This window comes from Lissotriton vulgaris, chromosome 8 (assembly GCF_964263255.1).
Source record: "Lissotriton vulgaris chromosome 8, aLisVul1.2, whole genome shotgun sequence".
In the NCBI taxonomy this organism is placed as follows: Eukaryota; Metazoa; Chordata; class Amphibia; order Caudata; family Salamandridae; genus Lissotriton; species Lissotriton vulgaris.
The window spans coordinates 515,936,649-515,950,861 of record NC_141696.1 but is presented as its reverse complement, the minus strand read 5'-3'; positions in this window follow the sequence as shown (position 1 = coordinate 515,950,861).

Here is a 14,213-nt window from a genome sequence, read left to right as displayed (position 1 = left end):
TGAATTTGAATTTAAAATTTCTTATAGAGCGCTCGTATACCTGCGGTTTCTTGGCGCTATTACTGACAGGATCCTAGTTAAAAAGCTGGGGGAACCGGAGAGTTATTATTCGAAAGATTTCGTGAATAGGTAGGTCTTAAGTTGTTTACGGAAATGTGGGTAAAGAGAGATGGTGCGGAGTTCAAGGGGAAGGGAGTTCCAGAGGGTAGGGGCGAGGGTGGCAAATTTAGAGCCTCCCCACTTCTTTCTCCGGTAGCGTGGGATGGTGAGGAGGGACTGGGAGGACGAGCGAAGTTCCCTGGTGGGGACATAGGAGACAATCTCGGAGGAGATGAATTCAGGTGCGAGTCCGTGTCGGGCCCGGAAGGTGATGGAAGCAAGCTTGAATTCAATTCTGGCTCGCACAGGGAGCCAGTGAAGTGATTTCAGGAGCGGGGTAGAGTGGTGAAATTTGGGGAGTTTAAAAACCAGGCGGGCCACCTGGTTTTGGATCTGTTGCAGGCGACGCAAACTGTAGGCGGGGATGCCGGCATACAGGGCGTTGCCGTAGTCCAGGTGGGATACCACCATGGCCAAGATGATGAGCTTTAGAGCAGAGAAAGTGAAGAAACGGGACACCCTACGTATAGTGCGTAGTGAAAGAAAGGAAGAAGATACCACAGAGCTCACCTGGGAGTGAAGGGTGAGTTGAGAATTAAGTTTTATGCCAAGTGTTTTAACTGAGGAAGCAGGGGTAGGAGGAGGGCCAAGAGAAGGGGGCCAGAAAAGAGGGGACCAGGGGCTGGATGAACCACCCGTCAACACCAACTCGGTTTTGTCGGGGTTGAGTTTAAGGTGGTTGTGGTTCATCCAGTCCCTGATGTGAAGCATAACAGATTGAAAGTTAAGAATAGAGGAAGGAGAAGACAGATTGAAGACAAGCTGGAGGTCGTCCGCATAATTAAATACGCCGACCTCCATCTGTTGAAGAGAGAATATTAGGGGAGCAATGTACAGGTTAAACAAGAGAGGAGAGAGGGAGGAACCTTGGGGAACCCCGCACTGAACTTTCCGGACGTCCGCCGTGAAGTCACCCAGTCGAACCGCCTGGGTGCGGTCGCTCAGGAAGGAGGACAACCAGACCAGGGCGGTCCCCCCGATCCCCGCCGCTCCGATACGGGAGAGGAGGATGGTATGATCCACCGTATCGAAGGCGGCTGAGAGATCGAGGAGCACAAGGGCCTGGTGCTGATTGGTGTCCATGCCCTCCCTGAGGGTGTCCAGGACCGACAGGACAACGGACTCCGTAGAGTGTGCGGGGCGGAAACCGGCTTGACGGGGGGCAAGGGCACCATGATTCTCCACAAAGGAGCTCAGAGCGCAGGTGACGTGGCGCTCGAGCACCTTGGCCAGGAATGGTAGGAGGGAGATAGGCCGGAAATTGGCGGGGACAGAGGGATCTGCCCCGGGTTTTTTTAAAATGGGCACAATTACGGCGGATTTCAAGGGTTTAGGGAGGATGCCTTGAGCGAGAGAGCTGTTAAGAAGATGAAGGGGAGGGTCAGGACAGGAAACAAAAATATGGCGAAGAATGTGAGCGGGACAAGGGTCAAGAGGAGAGCCGGATTTGACCAGGGGAACCAAGGTGATCAGGCTCTCCCTAGTGATAGGGGGAAGTGAGGAAAGCTAGCCCTTAGGGGGGGGCATTGGGGGTCGACAAAAGAGGAGGAGGGTGGCGGGATGTTAGCCTTGATGGTGATGATTTTGTGAATGAAATAGTTGTTGAGGGAAGAACAGAGTGCTTCGGAGGGGGCCGGCTTAAGAGTAGTTCTGTCCGAGAACGCTAGGTTGTGGACGATGGTGAATATCTCCTTGGACTGGTTTTCTACGGCTAACATTTTGGAGGAGAAGTAAGATGTTTTTGCCTCCAAGATGTCTTTTTTATACTGGCTCAGGATGTTAGTGTAGACCAGTTTCAGGGTTGGGCAGTAATTCCTTCTCCATGCCCGCTCCGCTCGGCGAACTGTTAATTTGGTGGTCTTAAGCTCTTCGGTGAACCACCGATTGGCGTCCTTGTCGCGTTTGGAGGTAATGCGCTTGAGCGGGGCAAAAGCGTTGCGTCCGTTGGAGAGCCACTGATCTATGGCGTCGACCTGGGAAAGAGTGGGAAGACCCTGTAAGGGGGGGAGGGACAAGGTAAGGAGGGAAGAGAGATTCTCCAGGTTAACACGACCCCATGATCGGACCCAGGTGTTTTTAGGCCGGGGGGGCTTAGCTGGAGGGTGGATAGGAAGAAGGAATGAGATTAGGTGGTGGTCCGACCAGGAGCAAGGGGTAATAGAGAGTGAATCCACAGGGCAGTTCAGGGACCAGATCTGATCGAGTATATGACCTTTGATGTGAGTGGGGGAGGAGACGTGGGGAGTGAAGTTGAGGGAGTGAAGCGTTTCGGAGAATTCCTTGGAGGATGGGCACTCGGCGGAATCGGAGGGCCAGAAATTAAAATCGCCAAGGAGCAGAATGGAAGAGTTGTTGATTGTGATGGTGGCCAAGACCTCCAAGAAATCGGGAAGAAACTGTGAGGGGAATATTCACCAATGCACTATCTACACTTAAACCTTGCGATTTATGGATTGTCACCGCATATGCCAAGCAAACAGGAAACTGTTTACGGCGAACATATAAGTCTTTAACAAGCAAAAACCTAGCAGAACAACGACCAATTAGCTGTACTTCCTCAATGCCATCAAATTTAATTTTTTAAAATTCAATACCATCTCTACTTCTGTATTTCTCAAAATCAACAACATTATCCATTGATCCATTTACCAGACCTCTTTCAACATGTAAATTCCTTCTCAAAATGATTCGGCAATTTAAACACACATACAAAGTCTTTTCAAAACCCGCTGTTTTAGATATAGTCTTCTCTAATGAATCCAATTTTGATTTCAAATTCTCAGACAAAATAATTGTGGATCCCATATGCTCTATTCTGTCAATAGCTTCAAGTTTCACAATCTCTTGCTTTTCTAAATTCAACATTTTGTTGTTGAAGATGGCACATTCTGCAAGAGTTGGCATCAAACATATTCCGGATTTCTTCTCAGTAATTTTCTGAAAAATATTCTCAGGCACAACGTCTTGTTCTGGATATAAATTTGACAGTAATCGTGCATTTAAAGCTTCTTTCCCATGCTCGGTCACTTTTCCAATTCTAATATCTTGTAGAATATTCTTGTAATCTTCATCCTTTGCCTGACGCATATTTTCATGCAGTTCAGCATAATTGAAGTTTAACCATATATTGACGTTGCCAATGCTCCCTAGGCACTTCCTGGTATCTTCATGCGTGAGTATTTTGAATACAGGTTGTCCTTTTACTGGTGTCAGCTGCAGAAGATCTCCGAAAACAATGATGTGTTTGCCACATCATACTCAGTTTTAAGAACTTCTTGCATTCTCAAATGCACAAAGGCAAGCATGACATTGGAAACCATGCTTACTTCATCAATGATAAGAAGTTTCATTTTCCTCAAGACTCTTGAAACTTCACAACAAGCATCCCCAGATAACTTGTGGTATTGTAATTTGTTGCCATGCTCCACTGGCAGCATCAGTAGACGATGCAAAGTAATACCTTTAATGTTATGTGCTGCCAGTCCAGTAGGAGCGGTAACAACACAAGACAGCGATGACTCAGTCCTTTCCTGCAAATAACAAGAAATTGCTTTAATGAGGAAACTTTTTCCAGTTCCCGCTTCTCCACTCACGTACAGTCGGACAGGCTTCAACGACGTACATGAGCACTCTTTCTTCTCATGACTTAATCCATGATCAATTTGCTTGGTAACTTCGTCATATATTTTCCTCTGCTCAACGTTGAGTTGTTTTTCCAAGTCTTCTAAGTTAACTGCATCCTCCTGAGCATGTGCCATGGCTCTTTCCACTTCATTCATAGCAGTGGCAGCTTCATTTTCGATAATAGGTCCTCCTAGTGGATCCTGACTCAATGAAACAGAACTCTGACTGTCCTGAGAACTGTCTCTGGCAATCTCGGCTGCAATCGTTGCTTCCTGCTCAATTTCCAAAGTCAACATTTCTTGATATTTGGGAAAAGCAGGACATTCTATGGTCTCCTTAGCAGCAGTGAAAGAGTCTTCGTAACAGAGGAAATCTCCAAGCAGTTCCTCTTCTGCACGCCAAGGCTTGAAAAGTTGCAAAAGTGCTAAATAGAAAAACTCCTTTTTTTCTGGAGATTCACCACTCAATTTTCGATGGTTTACTAATTGGCATTTTCTTTGCTTGACCAGACATCCCTCACTTCCAATTACAGCATACACTCCTTTCTCAATATCTTCTTTGATGTTCCTCTTGAATATATAATTTTGTAGAACCTCATATAGACAAACATTCTCAAGGTGACTGCTTCGATTTGGATAATATGTATCCAACATGTTAGTCTTCAAAATGTCGGTACTGTTTGGTTCCTTTTCCGCCAAATACTCAATTTCCCGGACAGGTTTTAGAACTCGATTTCGCGTTGCAGCAAGACCAAGACTCGCCCAAACGATACTTCTGGATTTGGCATAGAGACTTGCTGAAGACAACCGGTCAGAACATTCGTAAGCTCCGATTTCTCGATACGACAACATCTTCAGACTGAAACTGTACAACTTCTTGCTGAGGCTCTTTTCATAGGAAATGTCCTCCCACATATCCTTCAATTCTGTCTTTTCTTTTTTGGTGATGTAAGATGTCACATACCGAGCCACAGCCATACAGTTGTCAGCCACAAACTGTATATCCATGTTAGCATTCCACATGGACAAAATCACTGGGTTGTAGTCGTTGATGTACTTGGACTCTTCGTTCCTTTTCAAATTGTATGTATTTTTGGGTGATTTCCTCGTCACATTATGTCGCAGAGAAGACATCAAACTGTTCACTCTTCCTTTAGAAATCACCGGTCGTGGAAAGTTGAAATGACATTTGGTGTAGAACTTGTCCTTGTTTCTGAATTTACGACGACAGTACTTTCCACAACGATGGCTTTGGAAACATAGAACTTGTTCTCTTAGGCTTTTCTTCTCCGTTGCGTTTGGAACAGCACACGTAGAATACTGTTCTATGAAATTCATCACTAAGTCATCCGGATCTGTTCCAAATTTAGGTGCATCCTTGATCCACAGCAACATATGTATATGAGGAGCACCTCTTGCTTGGTACTCCTTTCTCCAGAACAAATCCAACACCTCTCCAAGAGGTGGATTCTTCTTATTTGTGATGAAAGACATCATAGCTTCAAATCTATGATTGAAGTACCTGCATACATTCACTGGATCCAAAGAACACAGTTCTCCAGGTGTCTTGAATTCAATGTTTTCAATATTTCCATTTGCCTCTCGTAGAAATTCAAGTAAGTCTTCCCAGCCATACTCGGCACAGCTCAGAGTGAGGAACCATGTTGGAGTTCCTAAGTTCCTCAGCATACATTTTAAATCACCATGACGACGGTACCAGTACTCATTAGTACCACGCTGACACGCCATTAGATTAATTAGGTGAGAATCCAAAATACTGTCTTGGACATTGACTTTATGCATAAAGTCACTTGCCGAGATGTTTCGCATCTGTATACCACTTTTTAAGATGTGGTTCACTGCATATGACAGTCCAGACAGATCGCTTTCAAACAGAAGATGAAACGAGGATCTTCTGCATACAATCGTAAAGTCCGGTATTCAGACGCAGGAATTTGATGAGGTCGCTCATCATATCTTCCTCCTTGACCTGTTGGAAATAGTTGTGGGAAACACCGAGCTTCCAAACTTTCCTCCCAAACACTAATGGGACTCCCTTTGGCTTGTTTCATTTGAAACAACTCAATAGCATTCCCCATGACTTCCTTGGAATGCAAAGGATGAACACTATAATGTTCATATATTTCTTCACTTTTAGAGGCCTCTACTTTCTCAATTTGACCAGCACACAAATCGCTATCCTCTTCATCACTTACTTCCTCTTCTGCAAACATATACATTCTTATAGTACTTATTATTTTTCTTCAAATACAATGTTGCCTTTTTGACTTTCCTAACATCCACTAAATCTTGCCATATTTTCTTATTCTTTGTCGGAACCCCATTAACCAAGATAACCAGAGGTTCCTCTTCCTTTTTTTCTACTCCAATTGTGTTAATGTTTTTGTTCAAATCTAGAGGCAAATAAACAACTCTTCCCTTTAATCCTCTCTGTAAATCTGATGGAGGCAACTTCCCTGTCTTTGGCTCCATTCTTACAATAGCCTGAAAGGGATGGATACTTTGAATCAAAATAGATTCATAAGTATTTAAATCCTTCAATTCAGAAGGAATCTCAACCAATTCCAGATTATTATGAACCGCCCTAGCAGGCATCTGGTTTTGGTTTAATTTGTTACAACAATAAGTACACACACGTTGATCCGATCCCAAATCAAAACAATTTTCTACCATCAAGTATGTGGCAAAATCCTTCCATTCACTATTATTTTCCCTTTCACTTTTTGCATATAAATCCACTAACTTAATCTGATTCTTGTAATAAGTGCGTCGACAACACACACAAGTGAAATTAGGCCTCTCACTTGATTTCATCTGAAACGTGGCAATTTCCTTCTGAAATTTATCTGTACTGGAAACCTGTACATTATCTTCAACATTACCCTCTACTTCTGGGTCAATTTGAACATTCTCATCTTTACTTCCAAAGTAACAAAACTCAATTTCTTCACAAATATTCTTGACATCTATTTCAGAACCATGCAAAAGAGCAGCACATAATTGTTTAAGCATAATTGCTGGACTCTTAGCATGATACAACATTCTCACTATTTTCCTGACTTTATTATGATGCACTGCTAGCATCCTGAAATGATGAAAAACACTCTGGCATACTCTCCTGGAAAGACAAGCCAGTGAATGACCACGCAAACCTGTCATTTGTCTCACTCTGCAAGGATCTAATTCTTGCAACAACTTCATTTTCTGCTTCAAACTTTTCTTATTAAATGTCCGTACAAAATCACAAAGCAAATTGATGGAATCCTGTTGCACACTGTAAATAGAACTACACTTCCAAATGTACACAGGACCCTTAGGACGTCTTCCTAAAACCTCATTACCTAACACCTCGTCTGTCTCTGTTGTCACAAGTTTTTCTTTTTCAACTGGACAACCATCCTTCACTTCATAAGCTCGGTGTCAACTGCAAACACCAAATCATTATCCTGAAAATAACTCTCCTCATTAAAAAATGCCTCACAACTTGAACTATGCATCCATTCTCCGGAAAAAGCTTCACAAAAGTTACTACGATTTACTACTCTCTTCCATCTACTATTTGATTTGAAATCAGAAATTACCTTGTTTAGTTTCCTAATTCTATTAATTACCAAAATAAATAACTTTCGCTTAATTTCGAAAGCATGATCAATAACTTTCTCTACATTTTTCTTCTTCTTATAAAATGCCACTTTCTGTTGGCCTTTCTTAATATTTTTTAATAAATTAACTATTATCCTGTTGCGGAACATTCGTTTTCGAATGTCCCTAAACTGTTGTTTCCTTCTACTATCATGCACAAAGTTATCTCTTGCTCTACCAGTAACATTTTTGATTGGTCTTTCCTTTCCATTTAAATTGCTTCTCTTTTTCTGGACTGAAAGATTTTTGGTAGAAATACTTTTTTTACTACAAATATTTCTTATGAATGATTTCGTGCTCTTACCCGGAGCTTTCTTGGTGATTTCACAAGTTTTTTGGGGAGAGGACTGCTGCAATAATAGATGATCCTGCTGTCTTTGACGTTTTCTAGCCTTTCTAATTCGATTCTTAGTTGGCATTTTTCAAATTTTGAAATGATCTGCAGTTTTTTTTTTAAACATATTTTTATTAAGTTTTTGGCAGAGAATCAATGACATAATGATTACCAAATATCCGACATGTAAATCTAAACATACTAAACTGAAAATACACTGAAATTGCCCGAGATAGGTACAGATCAAACAAAAGATTGTATTTAAACAAAAACATACTGTCCCAGATCCCGGATATCCAGCGTTATACGCTTTTCTCAGTCAAAGTAATCTTTCCAGATTTTAGTAAATTTATGTAAAGCTCCAATCCTTTTTGCATACCTCAATTCACTATTTCTAACTCTCTTGATTTTTTGAAAACATTCATCTGCAGTTGGAATTATTTCTGATTTCCAATATTTAAGAATAAGAGATCTGGCAATTGCAACAATGATGTACAAAAGCTTCACCAAGGAATCTTCCAAATTAAGCTCTGGATCAACCCCAAGTATAATCAAATTATTATAGTTATCGAACTTAAAATGTAAATATTGAGACAATATAAAAAACATATTTTCCCAGAAAACCTTGATTTTGGGACAAAAGGCAATAATATGGGACCAATTAGCCAAATCAGGTTGAGTGCATCTAAAACAATTAGACGTTGCATTACTATACATTTTGGACATCGTTGCCGGTGTATAATACAATAGCCATTTGCTAAAGAAAAGCATACGTCTCCAGTTTGCCCCTCTAAGGACCGTGAAGTTTAATTTATTTAGTGTTGTCCAGTTTATTTCCTTTAAATTGAAGTTTTCATGTTTCTGCCATTTATTTATCGCTTTGGCACTCAGATCCTCCTCCCTATTTTCTGCCAAACTTTTCCTCCATGTTCCCGCCCTCTTGAATACTGGGGACCAAAAGATATCATTCGTTAAATTAGAAATCTGGCTTAATTGTGTTATATCAATAATACTCAGTAACCTATACAGCGCTACATATGAGCCCCTTAGAAGAAAATTACCGCTTATTAACACTGCCATCTCATCGGGAGTCAGACTCCAAATTTAATAAAATTTGATAAGTTAATGAACCCATATCTTGCCCAGGTAAGTGTAATGTCTAATTCTAATCTGGTCCCTAATCCAAAAACAGCCTCTCTTAATGGAGTTACTAGGGTCAGGAGAGAGAGTGAGTACCTTTTCAGCATAACATCTCGCTTTTTAAGAAACCAACGCAAAGTCTTGTATCTGACTAATTTGGGGGATTTAAAAATCGCGAGAGGAGAAGGTATTTTGGATTCTTTGCAGATTAAGTCAAAAAAGAAATTAATAAACAATACATCTCCAAGTGCTGGATATTTAAATCTCGAAAGATACTGCACAAAATATGCATAGTAATAGTCTTTTAAATTTGGTAGGCCCAATCCACCGTGATCCTTATCTACACATAAGGTTTCTATAGCTAATATTGGAGTCTTTTTTGCCCAAATGAATGCTGAAAAAAGAGATTCAATCTTGGAAAAAAAAAGGCCAGGAAGGGAACAAGAAATGGTTGAAAACAAAAAGTTGAAAAGTGGGAGTATTGACATCTTAATTAATGCTACTCAGCCCAAGATAGATAAAGGAAGTGTATCCCATCTTAGGAACATAGCACGGACTTTCCTAATCAAGGGTTCAAAATTAAGCGCTGTATAGATCACGTACTGTAGATGAAAAATAAACCCCTAGGTATCTTTTGGGTTTATTAGTTATACATCTCCGAATATCTGGATGCAGGTCCGGGTTGTTATTCCCGCTGATAATAATCTCAGTTTTCCGCTTATTAATACGATACCCCCCCAATGCTTCAAATTGTGAAAAAATGAGAAAGGCTTGTTCTTGTGACTGCATATCGGATTTCAACAGAAGCATAATATCATCTGCGTACAGTTTGATCTTATCCATACCATCTATCGGTGGAGAAATATTTTTATTTTTTCTTATTGCAGATGCTAGAGGCTCGATAAAAAAAGCAAAAAGAGTGGGGGAGAGAGGGCAACCTTGTCTCATTCCTCTTTGAACAGGAATAGACCCAACCATCAATTTATTGATTAGAATATGGGCTTTTGCTCCCTGGTACAAATTTCTAATCAAAGTGATGACTTGAGAAGGTATACCAAATCGATATAAAATAAAAAAAAGAGTGTCCCAAACTACTAAATCAAAAGCTTTTTCTGCGTCTAAAAGAAGAATTAAAGCTGATACCTTACGAGTTTCAAAAAAATCTAGTGCTTCTGTTAAATAATGTGTGTTAGTGAGCAGTTGGCGGCCAGTTATAAATCCATTCTGATCTGTATGAATTAACTGTGACGCAACCTTATTGAAACGAATAGAAAGCAATTTTGTAATGATTTTGTAATCCGAGTTTAATAAAGTTATAGGTCTATATGAATTTGGGTCTTTTGCATCTTTTCCTTTTTTCACAAAGCTAACCACTGTACCATCATAGAAAGATGTCGGGATTGGTCCCCCCTGAAGCATTGAATTTACTAATAAAAGAAGTATTTCTGAAAGAGAGCCAAAAAAGGTGACAAAAAATTCGGCTGGAAAACCATCTGGGCCGCAAGCCTTACCATGTGGCAAGTTTTTAACTACCTGCTCCAATTCTCTAATAGAGAAAAGAGAAGCCATTACTTCTTGATCCATATTGGAAAGTGATGGAAGAGAGTATTTATCTAGAAATACATTTAAACTAATTTGATCCAAAATATGGGAAGAAGAGTAGATATTTTCGTAATGGGTTAACATAATTGCTCCTATTTCCGCCTGATCTGAGGTATCTTCTCCGGTGGTAGGCGATTTTAGAGAACGAATCAGATTGGCTGCGGCTTAAAATGATCTGCAGTTGAATCTGTGGAAAAATATAATAAAAAATGTTATTAACCACTATTACTAAACAGTAAATGAATAACAGTCATCAAAAACTTAACACCCTACTTATTATTTAACATAGCAAATCTTTTGCACCACCACTGCGTCACAAAAGTGACGCACAGTGGTACAAAACAGGCAAACACCTATCATAAATCTCTCCCTAACATTTTAAATGATTGATTCAGGATGACGATAAGGGGCCTCATTTATGAGGCCTTGCGTCAGTTTTGCGCTGCGGATGCGGCACTTTTTGTGACGCATCTGCGGCGTAAAACATGCGCCTTGTTGCGCCATATTTAAAAAGTGACGCCACATTATACCTGCGTCAGGTATAATGTATGCAGAGGTGGCATTCCCCCGCAAAAAGCCTCGTAATAGTGACGCAGTGAAATCTATGAGATTTCACTGCGTCACTTTTAGGATGCTGTTGCGTCAAAATCTTGCGCCTGCCTCACAGCAGGCATAAGGCTGACGCAAGCACTTTCACATGGGGCTTTCCCAATGTGAAAGGACGCATTGCTGGAGAAGCGTCACTTTTGTGACACACTCCAGCAATGCGTCACTTTTGCGCTTACAGATGCGTCAGAAATACTGACGTATCTGTAAGTTCTTGTGACATGATGCATCATACCTTAAATATGACGCATAATTGGTGTCGCAAGGAGTGGCAAGTGAAAAGTGACGCATCGCTGTTTTCACGCAGCGATGCGTCACTTTTCATAAATGAGGCCCAAGGTGTGGCCTATCTAGAGGTTTGTTTGGGCCCAGATCTTTGGACTGGGGTGAATGTGTGTCATTGATCCACATTCGGTCCATCACCTGTTTTGTTTGTTTGAGGTGAGGCCAACACACGGTTGCAGATGAGATTTTTGCTTGTTGAAGAAAACAAAGGAGATAGTACATGTGAAGGCCTACCAATGAAGTAAGTCATGTCCACTTCACTCTTGAACAAAGGGCAGACCTCTTTTGAATCTGTGGTCACACCTAAACTTCATCTACACAATGTCATTCATAAACTTAGGAAACACTAGTGATGTCATTGAAAAATTTGGAGTTTCTTTTCCTCATTTCAGAATTACATCACCTGTGTTTCCTCATTGACTTAAATTGTCCTTAATACACATGAAAGCGTTTTTTTTGATTGCCCTTGCACCATTTGTGGGTCATTTTTAACATGGCTATGTAACTCCCATAATCAAAATCTAAATTTGCCAAACACAGGTGGGAGCATATTTACAAGAAACTTGCCCCATGCAGAAAGCTCTTCAATTTAAATGGTAAAAATAACACCATAGACACTCAAATGCCTTTTAAATATGCTCCAAACAACCTATGAAGTTCTAGCAGTACATATCCAGAAATATAATTGATTTCAAAAAAGTTTTAGAACACAACATATAAATCAATTGTATACCTACATTCAAGATGAAATGACTGAAAATGTCCTTGAGACACATGAAAGCGTTTTTTTGAATGCCCTTGCACCATTTTTGGGACATTTTTAACATGGCTATGTAACTCCCATAATCAAAATCTAAATTTGCCAAGCACAGGTGGGAGCGTATTTACAAGAAACTTGCCCCATGAAGAACGCTTTCCATTTAAAAAGGAAAAAATAACATTATAGACACTCAAATGCCTTATAAATATGGCCCAAACAACCTATGAAGCTCTAGCAGTACATATCCAGAAATGTAATTGATTTCAAAAAATCGTTTTTAAACACAACATATAAATCAATTGTATACCTACATTCAGTTGGAAATGACTGTAAATGTCCTTAAGACACATGAAAGCATTTTTTTTGATTGCCCTTGCACCATTTTTGGGACATTTGTAACATGGCTATGTAACTCCCATAATCAAAATCTAAATTTGCCAAGCACAGGTGGGAGCGTATTTACAAGAAACTTGCCCCATGAAGAACGCTTTCCATTTAAAAAGGGAAAAATAACATCATAGACACTCAAATGCCTTATAAATATGACCCAAACAACCTATGAAGCTCTAGCAGTACATATCCAGAAATATAATTGATTTCAAAAAATCGTTTTTAAACACAGCATATAAATCAATTGCACCATTTTTGAGACATTTTTAACATGGCTATGTAACTCCCATAATCAAAATATAAATTTACCAAGCACAGGTGGGAGCGTATTTACAAGAAACTAGCCCCATGAAGAAAGCTCTTCAATTAAAATGGGAACAATAACATCAGAGACACTCAAATGCCTTATAAATATGGCCCAAACAACCTATGAAGCTCTAGCAGAACATATCCAGAAATGTAATTGTTTTCAAAAATCGTTTTTAAACACAACATATCTGTTTCAGCTTACATGAGAGACAATGGAATGGGCTCCATGTACAACAATATCTTGTGTTACTGCATGCCAGAATGCTAAACCGAATATGCAATTACAATTTCTCAAAGAAACAAAATCTATTTGTATATCACTTGAGACAAAGCCACATTTTAAAAACACAGCTTTCTTCATCATTTTCTCCTTAAATCACACTATTCTCTATCTAAATTAAATAAATCTTTTCTCACCTTAGCAAATACTTTTTGAGTTTCAAAACAGTCTCAGAAATACTCCAACTTGTCTTCAGCAGAACAAAGAGGATGCACTCCAGAGGCTGCAGCTATAGAAAGCACAGAAATACAGATATTCATTACACATATCTCTCATATTAGCCAATCATAACTCTTCCCTCATTTTTTTCAAATCAAAACCCTTCCCCCCTCTGCCCTCTCTGCCTTTTTTGCTTAGCAACCATCTCCTGAAAGACCTCTCATGTTTGCAAGTTCACACAACAATGTTTCAATTGAACTCTGAACTCTCAGTGCACCTGCGTATCCAGTGCAATCTTTCATTAAATGTTTTTTCCTTGACCATTCAAATTACATCTTTCAAAGAACACATCCATGCACCCTAACTTTCTGTTTTCAGAAATGGAAATGCACCAATCACTGCTAATGAACCATTAGCACTGGAAATCCACAGTTTTTTTTTCTTTACAAACTCCTACTGTTTCAACTGCCCTTTCATTACCACACTTCATCTGACTGCGGCCCAACCTTCTCTCACCATGTTTAATGTCTGGATTGTTGGACATAGTTACATCTACTGGGCTCAAAGGTATGCTGAGAACAGAAATTTACCTAACCTCAATTTACAAGATGTGGAAATTAAGTGGTTGGGCCAAAGAGGATTAAAATGTCACCAATTGATACCATTGGTGAAAACCTTTATGCATTTGCCAAAACCTGACCTGTTAATTGTGCACTGTGGAGGTAATGATTTGGGCACTTTGACTGGGGTAGGTCTGGAAATGCTTTTAAAGGACACCTTTGAGCAATTAATGGCACTTTTCCCTCAAACTGCCTTGGTATATTCAAATATATGCCAAAGACAGAAATGGAGGTGGTCCAATCAATTTTGTCCACAAATTGAGAAGTCGAGGAAGCATCTAAA